The sequence below is a fragment of the Coenobita brevimanus genome, chromosome 2 (genome assembly GCF_032717465.1).
Source record: "Coenobita brevimanus isolate Jiangsu-jjx chromosome 2, ASM3271746v2, whole genome shotgun sequence".
NCBI classification, from domain to species: Eukaryota; Metazoa; Arthropoda; class Malacostraca; order Decapoda; family Coenobitidae; genus Coenobita; species Coenobita brevimanus.
In genome coordinates, this window is record NC_136955.1 from 15,939,061 (window position 1) to 15,954,032 (window position 14,972).

Here is a 14,972-nt window from a genome sequence, read left to right on the forward strand (position 1 = left end):
AAAGACGAAAGCATTCAGTAAATATGAATAGGCTTCCTACAGCTCCTTTGAAGGCTAGGCATTATTAATAAGCCTATCATTCTATAAGACATTCACTTATTGCCTCTACAATGGGGGGGGTATGTGATGGATGGACCCAATAAAGATTTCCACCCTTAACAATAGGCGTCTTTGTCACCGGAAACTGTTATTACCCTCTCAAGAACGACGCTAATCATATTTCATTTTTGTTAACGTTAAATGATACTATCCCGCTCATGGTGTGTATCATATGCATTAGCGTGTTAGTGCTGGTGCTGTTAATTCTCTCATGGATGTGGCAAATCAGCAGGTCGTTTATGATTTTGTATATGTTATTGTTGTTGTTGTTGCTGCTGTTGCTGCTGCTAGTGGTGGATGTTGTGTGTTACTTCTCAACCTCGGTCAGTCTTTTTTTTTTTTTTTTTTTTTTTTATGTGTCTGACTCTGGGCATAGGCTTCACAGCCTGCTATCAAGGCCCAGCAGTCCTCCTACATACCATACACCTCTACATGTCACCACTTCGGCGCTAACACCCACCGTCCATATTGAATACATGCTAGGGCTGTCTCATACAGGACTGGTGTATTGGTATTAGCGGGGGTATTTTTACGACATGTCGGCGGGTCTTCTGGTAGATCAGTAAAGCCTGATTTAATGAAATTCAAATCCTTAAACTGTTCCCTGCCCCAGCCGGGATTCGAACCTGGGTCCGGTGGGACCGCAGGCCACCTCTCTACCGATTGGGCCACCGCCTCCCCCTATGAGGTCGTCCCATTGGTTCCCAACACCTTTGATGTTGTTTGCGTCTTGATGTGGCCATTGTTGTGCAGTGCTCCATTATGTGAGCAGTGCTGAATGGGTCAGTTCTACAATCGAGGCACGTGTCATCCGCGATCTACCCAACCCAGATCTTAGCTGGTAGCTGAGGAGGGTTAGATGATGTCCCGATCTAAGCCTAGCTAACTGAGGTAGATCAGCGGATACCTCTGATGGTTAGATGTGGAGAGGAGGGGGGAGCTTCAGCATAGCATAATCTTCTAACTGAGGTGTTGTGTTGTTCTGCGCATGAATTGGTTATGTAGGTGTTTTTTCCGTTGATAGTGTTGGAATGTTATGAGGTTGGGTTTTGCTGAAGAGCATCCGGTATTATTTGTTTGAAAACTGTTTTACAAATGTACTTGTGTTGTGTGGATGTCATATAAAGACAGGCATGTTGTCTGCTAGTATAGGTTGCTGCATAGAAGTGTGTTCCCCTCATGTTAAGATACTCTCTATCATGTGGTGCTTTTCAACGTGAAAGCTGCGCAGCTGGTTCTAGTGCAGCCAATGATTATGCGTCGGGCGTTCTTCTGTATAGTTTGCGAGGTGTTGTAGTGGGTGTTAGATAGGATGGACCATGGCGGGAAGGCATAGGACATCACTAACATAATGTGCTGTTCGTAGAGAGGGGAGAGTGTTTCCTTTTATTGTCCAAAGTCTTTCCCAGAAAGTGTCCTGAGTTCGTTGAGTCTGGGAGTGTATCGCCACTTGATGTTCTGTATGTAGTTCTTGAAGGTGATTCCTGTTAGGGAGTTGTAGAGCAGCCAATCAGTGGTGGCGCTGAGCACCTAGACGTAGAGGAGCAGCTGCGACATCGGCCTGGGGGCAGTACCTCCCCAGCCTTTCCTGCTTCCCGGAAGGAAGTCTTGCCTCCCACTAGGGGATAGCTACTCCCTACACCCTTCTTTATCGGATGAAAGTTCATGACTCTATTGAATATGATACCAGTAATATATTTCATGCGTACTACCATCAGACGATATTATTCAGCTTGGATTAATGATTGTCGTTGTAAGAACAGAATACATGTCCATTATATCCTCCATTACTGTTGCCTTTCTTTTTTTTTTCTTTTAATCTTTCAGCAATTTTTACGGTAAATAGGAGACAATTCATATTCAGAGGATATGAAACCGTCCACATTAATTACTGCACAAAGATTTTTTTTTTTTGTTCGACCGTCACATCATTACATTCTAGATATTGCTATACCTGCGGATATTCTTCCTGTCCCTAGTCTCTTCCACCCTCCTAACTCCTGACGATTTTATTCAGCTTATAGGAGACCTTTCAGTTTTAAATATCAGGCCGTTTCTGTGTGTGTGTGTGTGTGTGTGTGTGTGTGTGTGTGTGTGTGTGTGTGAAATTTTCTCCTAATACCACTGCGCTGTTTTAATCCTGAGCCTGGCTATTTTATCCTTGGTATCTCGAGATGATTTTATTCAACTATGGGATGACAACTAATAGTAAAATAGGTAAGAAACTATCCTTATTTCTTATATACTTTGACGTCTTTTTAAATTTTTTCTCTTTCTACCCTCAGGCAATTGTGTTCTTGATAATCCCAAACTATTTTATTTTCCCCCTCCAAAACTGTTCAACGGGTATCTTTGCTGCTCTCAGACGGTTTTATTCAGCTAGGGGAGATGTTTCATAGCGGAAAAAAAAAAATCCGTTATCGCGTTCACTGCAGTTTTTTAATTGTCTTGTCACCATCAGTCGACTTTACGCAACCTAAGTTCTTCAGTTTGATCACGTATTTTTCTCTTTAACCAAAACTAATATATTTTTTCATATTCACTGTATTTTTTTTCTTTATTCTCTTGCAATCATTAGTTGACTTACGCAGTTCATAAATTCGATAAAGCATTTCCTTTATGCCATTATTTTTACTTCCTACAGGCAATGCTATTCAGTTTAGGGAACGATTTTCGAACTGTGGGTCAGATATTACTTTCCCTGTTCCCATTACTACAATCGGCCTCCATTAAGATGACTAAAATCGTTCGGATACTCTATCTATCTATAGCCCGACGCCCTAATCCCGCAAAGAGTGGCCGCAGACAAAACGCCTCCAAGTCGCTCTGTCACCCACCATTTGACTACCCTCCCCCCAACTCACCCCCCTCCCTCATATACCTCTCAACTCCATCCCACCACCTCATCCTCGGTCTACCTCTCCCTCTCCCTCCCTCCACCTCACCTACATACACCCTCTTAGTCAGTCTTTCATTCTCCATTCTCTTCACATGTCCAAACCACCTCAGTGTATTTCTCCTAATCTTCTCAACCACATCCACATCCACCCCACAGCGTTCCTTCACTTCTTCATTCGTCAACCTGTCCCTCCACGTCACTCCACATGCTCCTCTCAAGTAACTCATTTCTACTGCTCTCACTCTTGACTTGTTCCCCTCTTGCAAGGTCCATGCCTCGCTTCCATACGTCAGGGTAGGGATCACAATACTATCATGCAGTGACTTTTTAACTTCCATACTCACCTCCATATTTCTCATCACTGCTTTCAGTGTACCAACAACCTTCCTTCCCTGCTGTACCCTTTCACGCACTTCATCCCCCAAAGTTCCATCCTTACTCATCACACTACTCAAGTACTTGAATGCACTCACATTCTCCATATCCTCACCATCCAACCTCACTGCACATTCTGTGACTTCATTCCTCTCAAACACCATAACTTTACTTTTATTTACATTAACTTTCAGATTCCTCCTCCTACACACTGTCCCAAATTCATTCACCAAACCTTCCAACTCCCATTCATCTTCACTCAACAGTACTGTAGCATCAGCAAACAGCAACACCGGGAGCTTCCAAATCTCACCCTCATTCATTAGAGCCACCCCCACATCCACTGCCCTACCCTGCACCTCCTTTACAACGCCATCCATGTATATATTAAACAGCCATGGAGACATCACACAACCCTGTTTCAGTCCCACATTGAGATCAAAGAACTCACTCAGCTCACCATCCACTCGCACCGTAACCCTAGCTCCCTCGTACATACTCTTCACAGCACTCAACAATTTCCCCTCCACTCCATATATTCTTAATACCTTCCACATACCTTGCCTATCTATTCTGTCATAAGCTTTCTCCAAGTCCATGAAGGCAGCATACACTTTCCTTCCCTTCTCTAGATACTTTTCCACTAAACATCTTAGAACAAATATCTGATCTACACACCCTTTTCCCTTCCTAAATCCCCCTTGTTCTTCTCCAACTAGCTCCTCTGTCATATGCCTAACCCTATCAATGAGTATTCTACCATATATTTTACCAGTCACACTAAGTAGACAAATACCCCTATGGTTACTACATACTTCTCTCTCTCCTTTTCCTTTGTATAAAGGAACAATTATACCTGATTTCCAGTCCTCTGGAACCCTTCCCTCTTCCCAAGCCAATCTACACAACTTCCATATCCACTCCACAACAATCTCACCCCCATACCTAAGCATTTCACCACACACTCCATCAATTCCTGGGGCCTTTCCCAACTTATTCTTCTTCATCGCTTCCACTACTTCCGCCCTACTGATCTCTTCCTCCCTCCTCTCATCTCTTCTTCTCCCAGCCATTCCCCAGCCACTTATACTCGCACTGCTCTCACTCTCCACATTCAACAAATCCTCAAAGTACTCCTTCCATCTCCTCAGTTTCTCTCTCTTCTCCACAAGCAATCTATTATTCCTATCTTTCACTCCCCTACTATTTCCCCTTTCACACTGCCTTACTTTCTTTACCTCCTTCCAAAACAATTTCTTACTCTCCCTCCATTTCACACTCAGATTCCTCGCAAACTCTTCATCCACTTTCTTTTTACTCTCCTTCACCAGTCTCTTAACCTCCCTTCTCCTGCTCACATATACCTCTCTCTTCTCTCTCTCATCTTCTCCCCTACCTCTACTCGCTAACCATTCACTACATGCCTTCTTCTTTTGTTCCACAGCTCGTTTCACCTCATCATTCCACCATGCTGTCCCTTGCACACTCTTGCATTTCCTCCTTACTCCACAAAGTGCCTCACATGCTGCGCCTATCTCTTCCGTGAATATCTTACATACGTCTTCCACCCCTTCCATCTGCTCTAGCTCATACCTTCCCAGTCTTTCTTCACTATGCTCTTATACTCTGTCATTTTCTCACTATCTTGCAATTTCTCCACTCTTCTCACAGAAGTTGCTTCCTCCTGTCTTCCCCTTCGTCTCCTCAACCACTTTCTTTGCAGCTCTACCTTGGCCATCACTAAGTGATGGTCCGAGACTCCATTCCCCCACCCTCTCCACACTCTCGCATCCAACACTTGTCTTCTCATTCGCTCATCCACACACACGTAGTCTATCATTGCCTTTCGTTCAACAAGTTCACCATCCATCCCCCTCATTACTCTCCATGTATACCGGTGGATCATCTTATGCCGAAAGTAGGTGTTGGCTATTGCCAACCCCTTACAAGCACAGATGTCCACCAAAGCACTTCCATTCCCATCTACGTCAGCTGGCACACCCCACTGACCAACCACTCCATCCACTCGTACATTCCCGACTTTGCCATTCATGACTCCAATCAACAGCACTCTCTCGCTCCTCTCAACCTTGTTCATACACGCTTCTACACTCGCCCAAAACTCATCTTTCACTCTTGCCACTCGATCCTCTGTCGGGGCATACACACACAATCGCCCACGCTTGTATACCTACTTTCATCCTCACCCATACAATCCTTGCACCCACTGTTCCATACTTTCTTATATTCTCCTTCCACTTCTTGCTTATCATCAGACATACTCCCTCTCTTGCCCTCTCATTTTCATTGACTCCCGCACATATACCTAAACCATGTTCCCATTCTCTTACCCTTTCACCTTTCCATTTAGTTTCAGTCAACTCCATGTGGGAGTTAATGAAGACAGTTCGGATACACCAATAATAAACCTAGAAGAAAACAACGCCTGATGTAATGGATAAATTTCTCAGGATCCTTTAACTGAGAATCTGCACGAATAAATTATAATATTAGCTTAGTAAGATTGATTTAACGTGACCATGTGGGAGTTAATGAAGACAGTATGAACATCCAGAATCCTATGAATCGCACGACTGGACAAATTCACCCGACATTAGCCTAACCAAAGGGGTGAAGCGAATATCACAGCGTCAGTGGATATAATGTTAACACCCTCAAGATGCTATGATTCACCCATACCTGAATATAATCATCGGGTGTTTGAGTGGGATAAAGAGCTAAAGTTATCCCGACCGTGAAAGGGTAATGGGAGCCGTTTAGGAAATTTGGGTGGGAGTGAACATAAGTAAAAAATTTTATTACAGGGTGTCCTACGTCACTGTTTGGAGGGGCTTCTGATAGTGTACGGGTTAGTAAAAACAATATCTAACCCATTCAACTCAATAAAGTCTCCTTCAAGTTGAATAAATGTGTAGAGTACCAACATAAACAAAGGAAGTATTATTTTCACTTTATGAGTTACGAAAGAGTTGCAGTGAAGGGGTGAAGGGAGTCTGAGGTTGTGATGCGGGTTTATAGTGTTGTGTATCAGCGTCTACACTTGATAGAACTATTGCTATTATCCAGTATTTATTGAACCAACTGGAGATACACAGACTGGTAGGTAGACAGACAGAGAGACAGAGACTGAGAGACAAAGACAAACAGACAGACAGACAGACAGACACACACACACACACACACACACACACGTATAAAGATATATATATATATATGGATAGATTGAGACCTCGAAGTGACGACTGTGAATGCTGAATGAAATCGTCTGAGGTAGGAAATGTTAATCAGTATCGTTCGTTATCTGATTCAAGGAATTATGGAGGACATCGACGTGAAGAGTATGGATAGTTGTGATACATAGGGTGCCCTGTGTCATCTACGCCTGATTGTCCTTTATGTTACTAATCAGGTAGGAGATGGAAGATCAACGGGGCGTCGGCGATTATAGCTTCTTCTTGTCTCTACCAAACGATTTTATTCAGCCTAGGAGACAGGCTTGGTATTAAAACAGTTCGTCCGCCTTAACTTGGCCCAGATTTTCATCCTTTTGTAGGTTACTTTTAGCACATTTTCGTGGCTTGCATCTTATTATAGTCTCACTTATTGTTACAGATTGTAATTAGGTCAAATTAAAGTAAAAGGAGAAGAGTAGTAGTTGCAACCCCAGGATCATCTTTACGTGAACCCAGTGGACTACAGGCTGAAGTTGCTCTCCTAGTACAGCCCACCATCCTTCTCTGAACGGATAGGGAGGGAACTGAGGGACGTTTATATACCCAGGCAGTGAAGCCACCCTGTCATATCAATGCTGCTACGTGAAGGTGTCCAGCGCCACCCTGATACTGAAGGGGACTATGAAATATATATCTAACCTTCCAGTATGATAAACCTCCCTCTGGTTGAATGAAATCGTCTGGAAGTAGTAAGAATAAACGTGTATATGTTACCTGGTACAAGGGGTTTGAGGAGACGCCGAAGTGAAGAGTGTGAAAGCTTAATGAAACCATCTGATACAGGAAGAATGAACCACCATATGTCACCTGATTCAAGGAGTTTGGGGAGAAGCCGAAATGAAGACTGTAGAAACCTGAATGAAATAGTCTGCAATTACGTTCGTCGCCTACTTCAATGGGTTATGGGAGAAACCGACGTGAAGAATGTTGAGAGCTGAACGAAATCGTCTGAGGTAGAAAGAATAAACCAGCACATGTCACCTGAATCATGGAGTTTTGGGCGTAGCCGAAGTGAGGAGTGTCGAAAGTTGTGATTTACTGGGAGCCCCTCGTCAGGGCCCACACCTGACTGACCTGTGGCTAGTATATCATCGATCCAACGGGGGCAGGAGGACCAATGACCCGACAAGGTAATAAAGAGGTGAATGGAAAGGTGGATGAAGGGTGAGGTGAACGGGTGAGGTGGAAGGGTGAGGAGGATGGATGAGATGGATGGGTAGAAGGGCGAGACTGATGGACGGAAGGGTGAGGTGGATGGACGGAAGGGTGAGTTGGATAGACGGAAGGTTGAGGTGGATGGATGAGGTGGATGGATGGAAGGGTGAGTTGGATGGACAGAAGGATGAGGTGGATGGGTGGAAGGGTGAGGTGGATGGGTGAGGTAGATGACTGGAGGGGTGGAAAAACAGCTATTGTAAGTGGGAGGAGTGCTTAAGGTTGTGGAATAAATTTATGAGTAAAATGAGTAGATAGAGCAAGGGAGAAAGTGGAAATGGTAATAAACAGGTGGATGGAAAGGTGGATGTGGAGTGAGGTGGATGGATTGAGGAGTGAAATAACAAGTATTGCAGATGGGGGAAGTGTTTTAGATGGGAGAATAAAATGACCATGAGTAAAATAGATGGATAAAGAAAGGGATAGAGTGGAAAAGGTAATAGGTAGATGAGAGAAAGATGGAGGAAGGGTGACGTGGATGGATGGAATGAGGATGAAGTAGACAGACCTTGGAATGAAACGAGAGCTTAGTGAAAGGAAAGAGTGGTCAGAATGATAAGAATGGGTAAAAGAGTATAAAAGATGGATGAAGACAGGACTAGAATGGAACTGAAAAGTATATTAGATACGGTAATATACCGAGAAAGACATAAAGGATAGTTAATAGGCTTGAAGGAAATGATGACAGAGATTAATAGCCAGAACAGATTGAGATTTATATGCCAGGAGTAGGTGAATGTGGTAATACAACAGACAGGTAAATGGAAAGGTGGATGAAGGGTGGATGAAGAGTGGGGTGGATGGATGGAGGTGTGGAATAACTGGTAGGGGGAAGGAGTGTTTCAGACAATAGCCCAGAGAGACTAAACTGTGTATGATTAAAATGGGTCGATGAGGGGGGGGATAGGGTGGATAAAATAATAAATAGGTGGATGGGAAGGTGATTGATGAGTGGGGTGGATGGATGGATGGACTGAGTGGATACAGGATGTGGTGGATGGTCATTCTAGATGCAGGTTTTTTAAGGATGATGAAGTTTGATACTGAATACTTGAGTCTATAGGATTTGAGAAAGAGAGAGAGAGAGAGAGAGAGAGAGAGAGAGAGAGAGAGAGAGAGAGAGAGAGAGAGAGAGAGAGAGTTTCATTTGATTAATGGTAGCTAATTATGAATTAGACAGCAGGATGAACAGACATAAGATTAAGTGGAGTAATAATGATTATATAATGATACACAGGTGAATGACGATCTGGGTAATAATCTAGGGTGGAGGGATGGAGAACTGAATTCATACATCTTGAAATAAAAGACGTATACCTTAAAACCAATATAATCGGTGTCCTGTTTCAACCATACTGTATATATATATATATATATATATATATATATATATATATATATATATATATATATGCAGTATTGCCTACAGAGAGAGAGAGAGCGAGAGAGAGAGAGAAACATCCTTATTAGCAAGTTACACTAGAACGTGTTCTTTTCTCTGTTCTTTTTATTGTTTTTGGAGAGAAAAACCTTTTTTTCCTTGCTGCTTGTTTGGTTCCATCCTCCTCGTTTGATATAATATAAATCTGAAAATGTTAATTTTTGGTAAGGCATTTTTAATATCACACTTTTGGAGACTGTTCTTGTAAAATCATTTTAGCTTACTATTTTTACCTTTCCACCTCCCGTGCCATTCCTTTTAAAATTCTTAACTGAAGTGGTTGTCTGTAGAAAGTATCCCTTTTATATCCTTGATTCGTACGTACAAAGTTGCCTTACGCTCCAAAATATGTTGAGATATATTACTCTTTTAATTTTGTCCTACAGATGGGGCTCTAGTACTGTTGTTGACTGTGTGTGTGTGTGTGTGTGTGTGTGTGTGTGTGTGTGTGTCCTGATTAAGTAATAAGGCTTGATAAATGATGATGATGATATAATGACGTGATTGAACGCCGGGTGATTAGCGAGTAAAGCAGTGCATGATTAAACGTAGGTAGGGTGTAATGATAGGCTTTCCTTAAGTTTGTAGAAAATGAAGTACTGTGGAGATGGATTGATGGAGATGTGCAAGAGAAAAAGTGAAATTTGGATGGAATTATGATGCTCCTGTTTCTGATTGGAGAAGGAAAATATACGACAGCAAATGGAGCATAGTAACGATGAGCGCCAGGGAGAGAAAGATGCTTTATGTACAGTTGGGGACATAAATATCGATCCACCTCATAACAATAAAAAACGAAAGAGTAAGCAACGACTTTGGAAACCCAATACAGTGATCTGCAAAGTCCAACACGCGTCCCGGAACGTTTTGTAATGGTGTCATAATTGTTCGGCTAAAGCAGTGGGTCACAGTTACTGTTTGCAATTGTACATTTGCCTGAGAAAGTTCCGCTCCTTTTCCTTCCCATCAGTTGCTCAAACAATATGTTAACTTTGACAATAAACAGTAACAATTAATGCAAAGTACCTGTTTAACTAACCCAAAAAATTATAATGCCTCCATAGAACTTTACTGATTAAAATGATATTGTGAGTTACTGAAGAGGAAGGAAGCTTTCTTTAGGGGATTGTACCTTGATACAGGTAAATGAACTAAAGATTGTTACTACATGATGCCTTTCTACGTGGAGAAGAATGACCATTATAGAAGTGGAAAGTGAGCATAATATAGAGAGGTTCGTGGAATGGAATGATAGCTGGGGCAGGGGAGATCGAGAATGAGATGGAGGGATGGGGTAGAGAGATAAGAGTATATGACAGAGGGAGATGTGAGCTGGAGATACGGCAACCTGATGGCTTAGGTCAGGATGACATGGAGGCAAATCATTAGTGACAACCCACTCAGGAATTAAGGCATCTGGCTGGAGATAGTTAGGTAGATAGACAGCAACATGATTAAACAGACGAATAGACAGATAGATAGACTGATGGATAGATAGGGATTAACTGGATTCAATGTTCAACTCTGATTTTTTTTAGTTATGGAGGAGGAACAGTATGAAACAGGACATAGATCATAATGGAAAAGAGTATGTAGAATTGAATACTGATGATGAATAAAGCGAATTGAAGGTGAAATTATGATGACTTTATGCCAAAATTAAGGAGGGAAGAGCATGGTAATAGGACATGTGAACAGCAGCTAGGAATGGATTGGTTGTGATTTTGTGTCAAGTAATTGTGGATGAAGGATGACAGCAAAATGACTTTGCGCCTTGATACTTAGGTAAAATATAAAGTAGAAATAAAGGATAGTGTAGCTGGATGCCATGGAATGAGTGATTGTACTATACTCGTTCTACCCTAACTTGGCCCAGAATTTTATCCTGTTGTACCTTATTTCACATAGCTCCGTGGCTGAATAAAATAGTACTGTGGCTCTTCATCCTCTCCATGATACTTCTTCATGACTGGCATCGTATTCTAGTGTCAGTCTCTTGCTACACCTCAGTATTCAATAACGAGGGATGGCAATTTTAAGCCAAGTTAGAGTAAAAAGGGTATAGTGTTTTTAAAAGAACATTAGAGGTGCAATTTTACTACCATTGTGCTAGAAAAAAAAAAAAGGAAGAACATAAAATAGACAACTTAGCATGCTCTGAAGAGGAAGGATGCCAAGGATGGAAAGATTGGTAATTTTGGGCTAGAAAAGAATACTGATAAAAGGCAAATATAAGGTCTTTGTGTCTGGGGCGAAAGTAATAACACACAATAGCCTATCCGGATGAGTACTTGTGATAGGAATATGATGCTTTCTGCCTGCTGAATTGGGCTGAGGATGAAAATATATCTTTGGTCTTGGGTGAAAAGGAAGAAAATATAATAAGAAATTAAAAATAGGTGGATGAAGAGAAAGAAAATAAAAATCGAAATAAAGAGTAGGTGTATGAAAAGGATGAAAATAAAATGCCACATAAAGAGTAGGTGTATGAAGAAGAAAATAAAATACAAAATAAACAAACAGGTGGATCAAGAGGAAGAAAATGAAATAGACAATAAAAACAGGTGAATGAATAGGGAGAAAATAAAATAGGAAATAAAAGAGCAGGTGGGTGAAGAGGAAGAAAATAAAATAGGAAATAAAAAAAGGTGGATGAAGAGGGACAGAATAAAATGGGAAATAAAAATAAGTGGATGTAGAAAAAATAAAACAGGAAATAAGAAAACAGGTGGGTGAAGAGGAAGAAAATAAAATAGGAAACAAAAGAACAGGTGGATGAAGAGGAAGAAAATAAAATAGGAAACAAAAGAACAGGTGGATGAAGAGGAAGAAAATAAAATGTTAAATAATGAAAGGGTGTTTGGGAAGGAATGTTAATATACAGTTCTTGACTGAAGTGAATGAAGGATAAAATTATGATTCATTTTGTCTAGGCAGAGAAGAAGAACATGGTGTGGAAAAAGAAGCGAAATATAAAGGGATAAAGGGAGGGTAGTTATTTTAGCCGGTGTTCCCGTCGGTTGGGGAAGCTCCTTAACACCTTTCCCTAAGCGATTTTTCTTTTTTTACACGTTACTGTCCTCTTCTGTGTTACATAAATCCTGCCAATATCACCATACTCTGCATAACTGACAAACAAAAGGATATTAAAAAGCCATACCCAAACCTAAAGCGCTAGGGAAGTGCTGTCAGAGAGCATCCGTAGCCATTGAGAATACTACCCTTTATCCTAGAAATTGTTATTATATTAAGGATAAAATTATGATTTTTTTTTTTTGTCTGGATAAAGAGAAAATCAAAGTAAATCCACCCGAGAGCAATCTTGTAAGCCAGAAGTGTGCTCCAAAATATTGTAAATTTCTCCATGAGGCTGGTACTGTTCACTGAGGGAAGTGGCAAGTCAGCTTTATAGGTAGTAATGGAGCTTTAATTAACATTTTTTTTTTCAGTAACTTTTTGTCGAGCTAACCCTTGTGCGTTGATGGTCTTTTCTGAAATATTACTGCTGTTTACTGAGGTTTTTATTACAGTAATGTAGGAAAAACTTAGAACTGGAGAGGTTAGATTGACGAACTGGGGACGCTTCACAGTTCCAACATTAACCCTTTCAGTACGACGGATCTTTTGTTAGTAGAAGAGTTCATCATACACCGCGTCATTCACCACCCTAATTTTAAATCATATCCATACTTCACTTCGATCCGCTCACAGTCACATATCAACACTACATATCAAGTATCATTCACCGCTCCACAGTTCACCATACATCACTGATATTATATGTATAGTCCATTAATTCTGCATTCACGACTATACCTTATCGAATAACCTACATACAAAAAAAAAAAAAAAATAGCTCCACCATACAGTATTCATCACTCTTTTCACCTTCAGAGCTCAGCAAATCGCCTTCATATGTTATACATCTTTCCATACATAAGGAATCGTTCTCTTTACCATCACACCTCACTGATTCACTCTTATACATCATGATTCACGGATCACTACTCCTCACCAGTTCGCTTCAATGCATCATACATCAATCCTACATGGCCCTATTCATCACCATTCCCCACCTTCACACAGCATAAGCCTTTCATAAACTGCTCCATTCCACACCAGACCTCACAAGTTTACCTCCGTACATCACCCAGTTTTCCAACCCACCTTACTAATTCATCCCTTTTTCATGCATTAATAACTCATTCTTAATTTCATGGCCTTGACTAGGAGCCTACACGTGGTGGCACTGTGCATCCTGGGTTGTGCAGCTGCGGCGTCCACTTGGAAGCCAAACGTCCTCATACTTTCCTGCACCTCGCCGTGGGGAAGGGCCCTGATCCGACCCTGGTGAGGCGCTGTCTACTACAAGGGAAAGCGGGTTCCCTACACAAGGTGCTGTACTGGACTTGTAGGACGTTCTCACAGAACTAGTTGCCCACCTGTGGTCAACGGGTTTGCTCAGCCAGACAGACGGGATTAATCAACATCATCAACAGCAACAAGAACAACAACAACAATAGCAGCAGCAAGAACAATAAGAACAACATTAATAATAATAATAATAATAATAATAATAATAAATAATAATAATAATAATAATAATAATAATAATAATAATAATAATAATAATAATAAAATAACATTTGCTATCCACATCTAAATATCACATTCACGCATTATCATCACTCATACATCGTTCTGTTCATCACCACCACATCTCATCAACTCGCCTGCATACATCATTCTACATCTCCAGAGCACAATAATTCCTCTCCATACGTCATATATCACTTATGCAACATTCTCCTTACCTGCAGGCCTCACTGTCACCTCAGTTCATCACACGAGTAAATCACTATGCTCACTTCTAAAACTCACAAATTCACCCTTACATTATTCATCAATCATATTTCACTTCATTCACCACTCAGCTTCATCAACTCACTTTTATACATTATTCGCCCTCCCATTCACTGTCAAACTAATTCACTTTTCGTCACACATTAATACACCATGCATCCTCTGGTTACTTCCATTAATAATAACTCCAAGCCATTCATTCATGAACTCACTTTCATACGAGTACATTATACATCATCTCATTCACTAGCCTATCTAACCAAATCACCTTTTTGTCATAAAATAGAATGGACCTTTTAATGACGCATTCATCTTACTTTACTTATTTTGCTCTAACTTGGTCAAATATTGCCTTCTCTCCACCTTGAATACTGAGCTGTAAGTAGAATATAGTGCTAGTCACGAAGAAGTGCTGTGGAAAGACTGTAGTGCAGTAGCAGTGCCTTCTTCTGCCACTGAACTACTTGGAATTGGCTGCAAAAGAATGAAAATCTGAGCCAAATTCCGATGAAAAGAGTGTATGAGACGAATGGTCGCAGGTTCGAATCCCGGCTGGAGCAGGGAACAATTTAACGGATTTGAATTTCGCTAAACTAGACTTGACTAATCTACCAAAGACATAAGAACACCTCAGCTAATACTAATACACCAGTCCTGTGGCACACAGCCCTAGCATGTACGAGTACTCAATATGGACGGTGGGTGTTAGCGTCAATTTATCTCACACATCACCTCCATACATCATACATCATTCCGTTATACATTACATATTCATACATCAATCAAACATTGCTCCATTCATCATCCTACTTCAAACATCATCTTT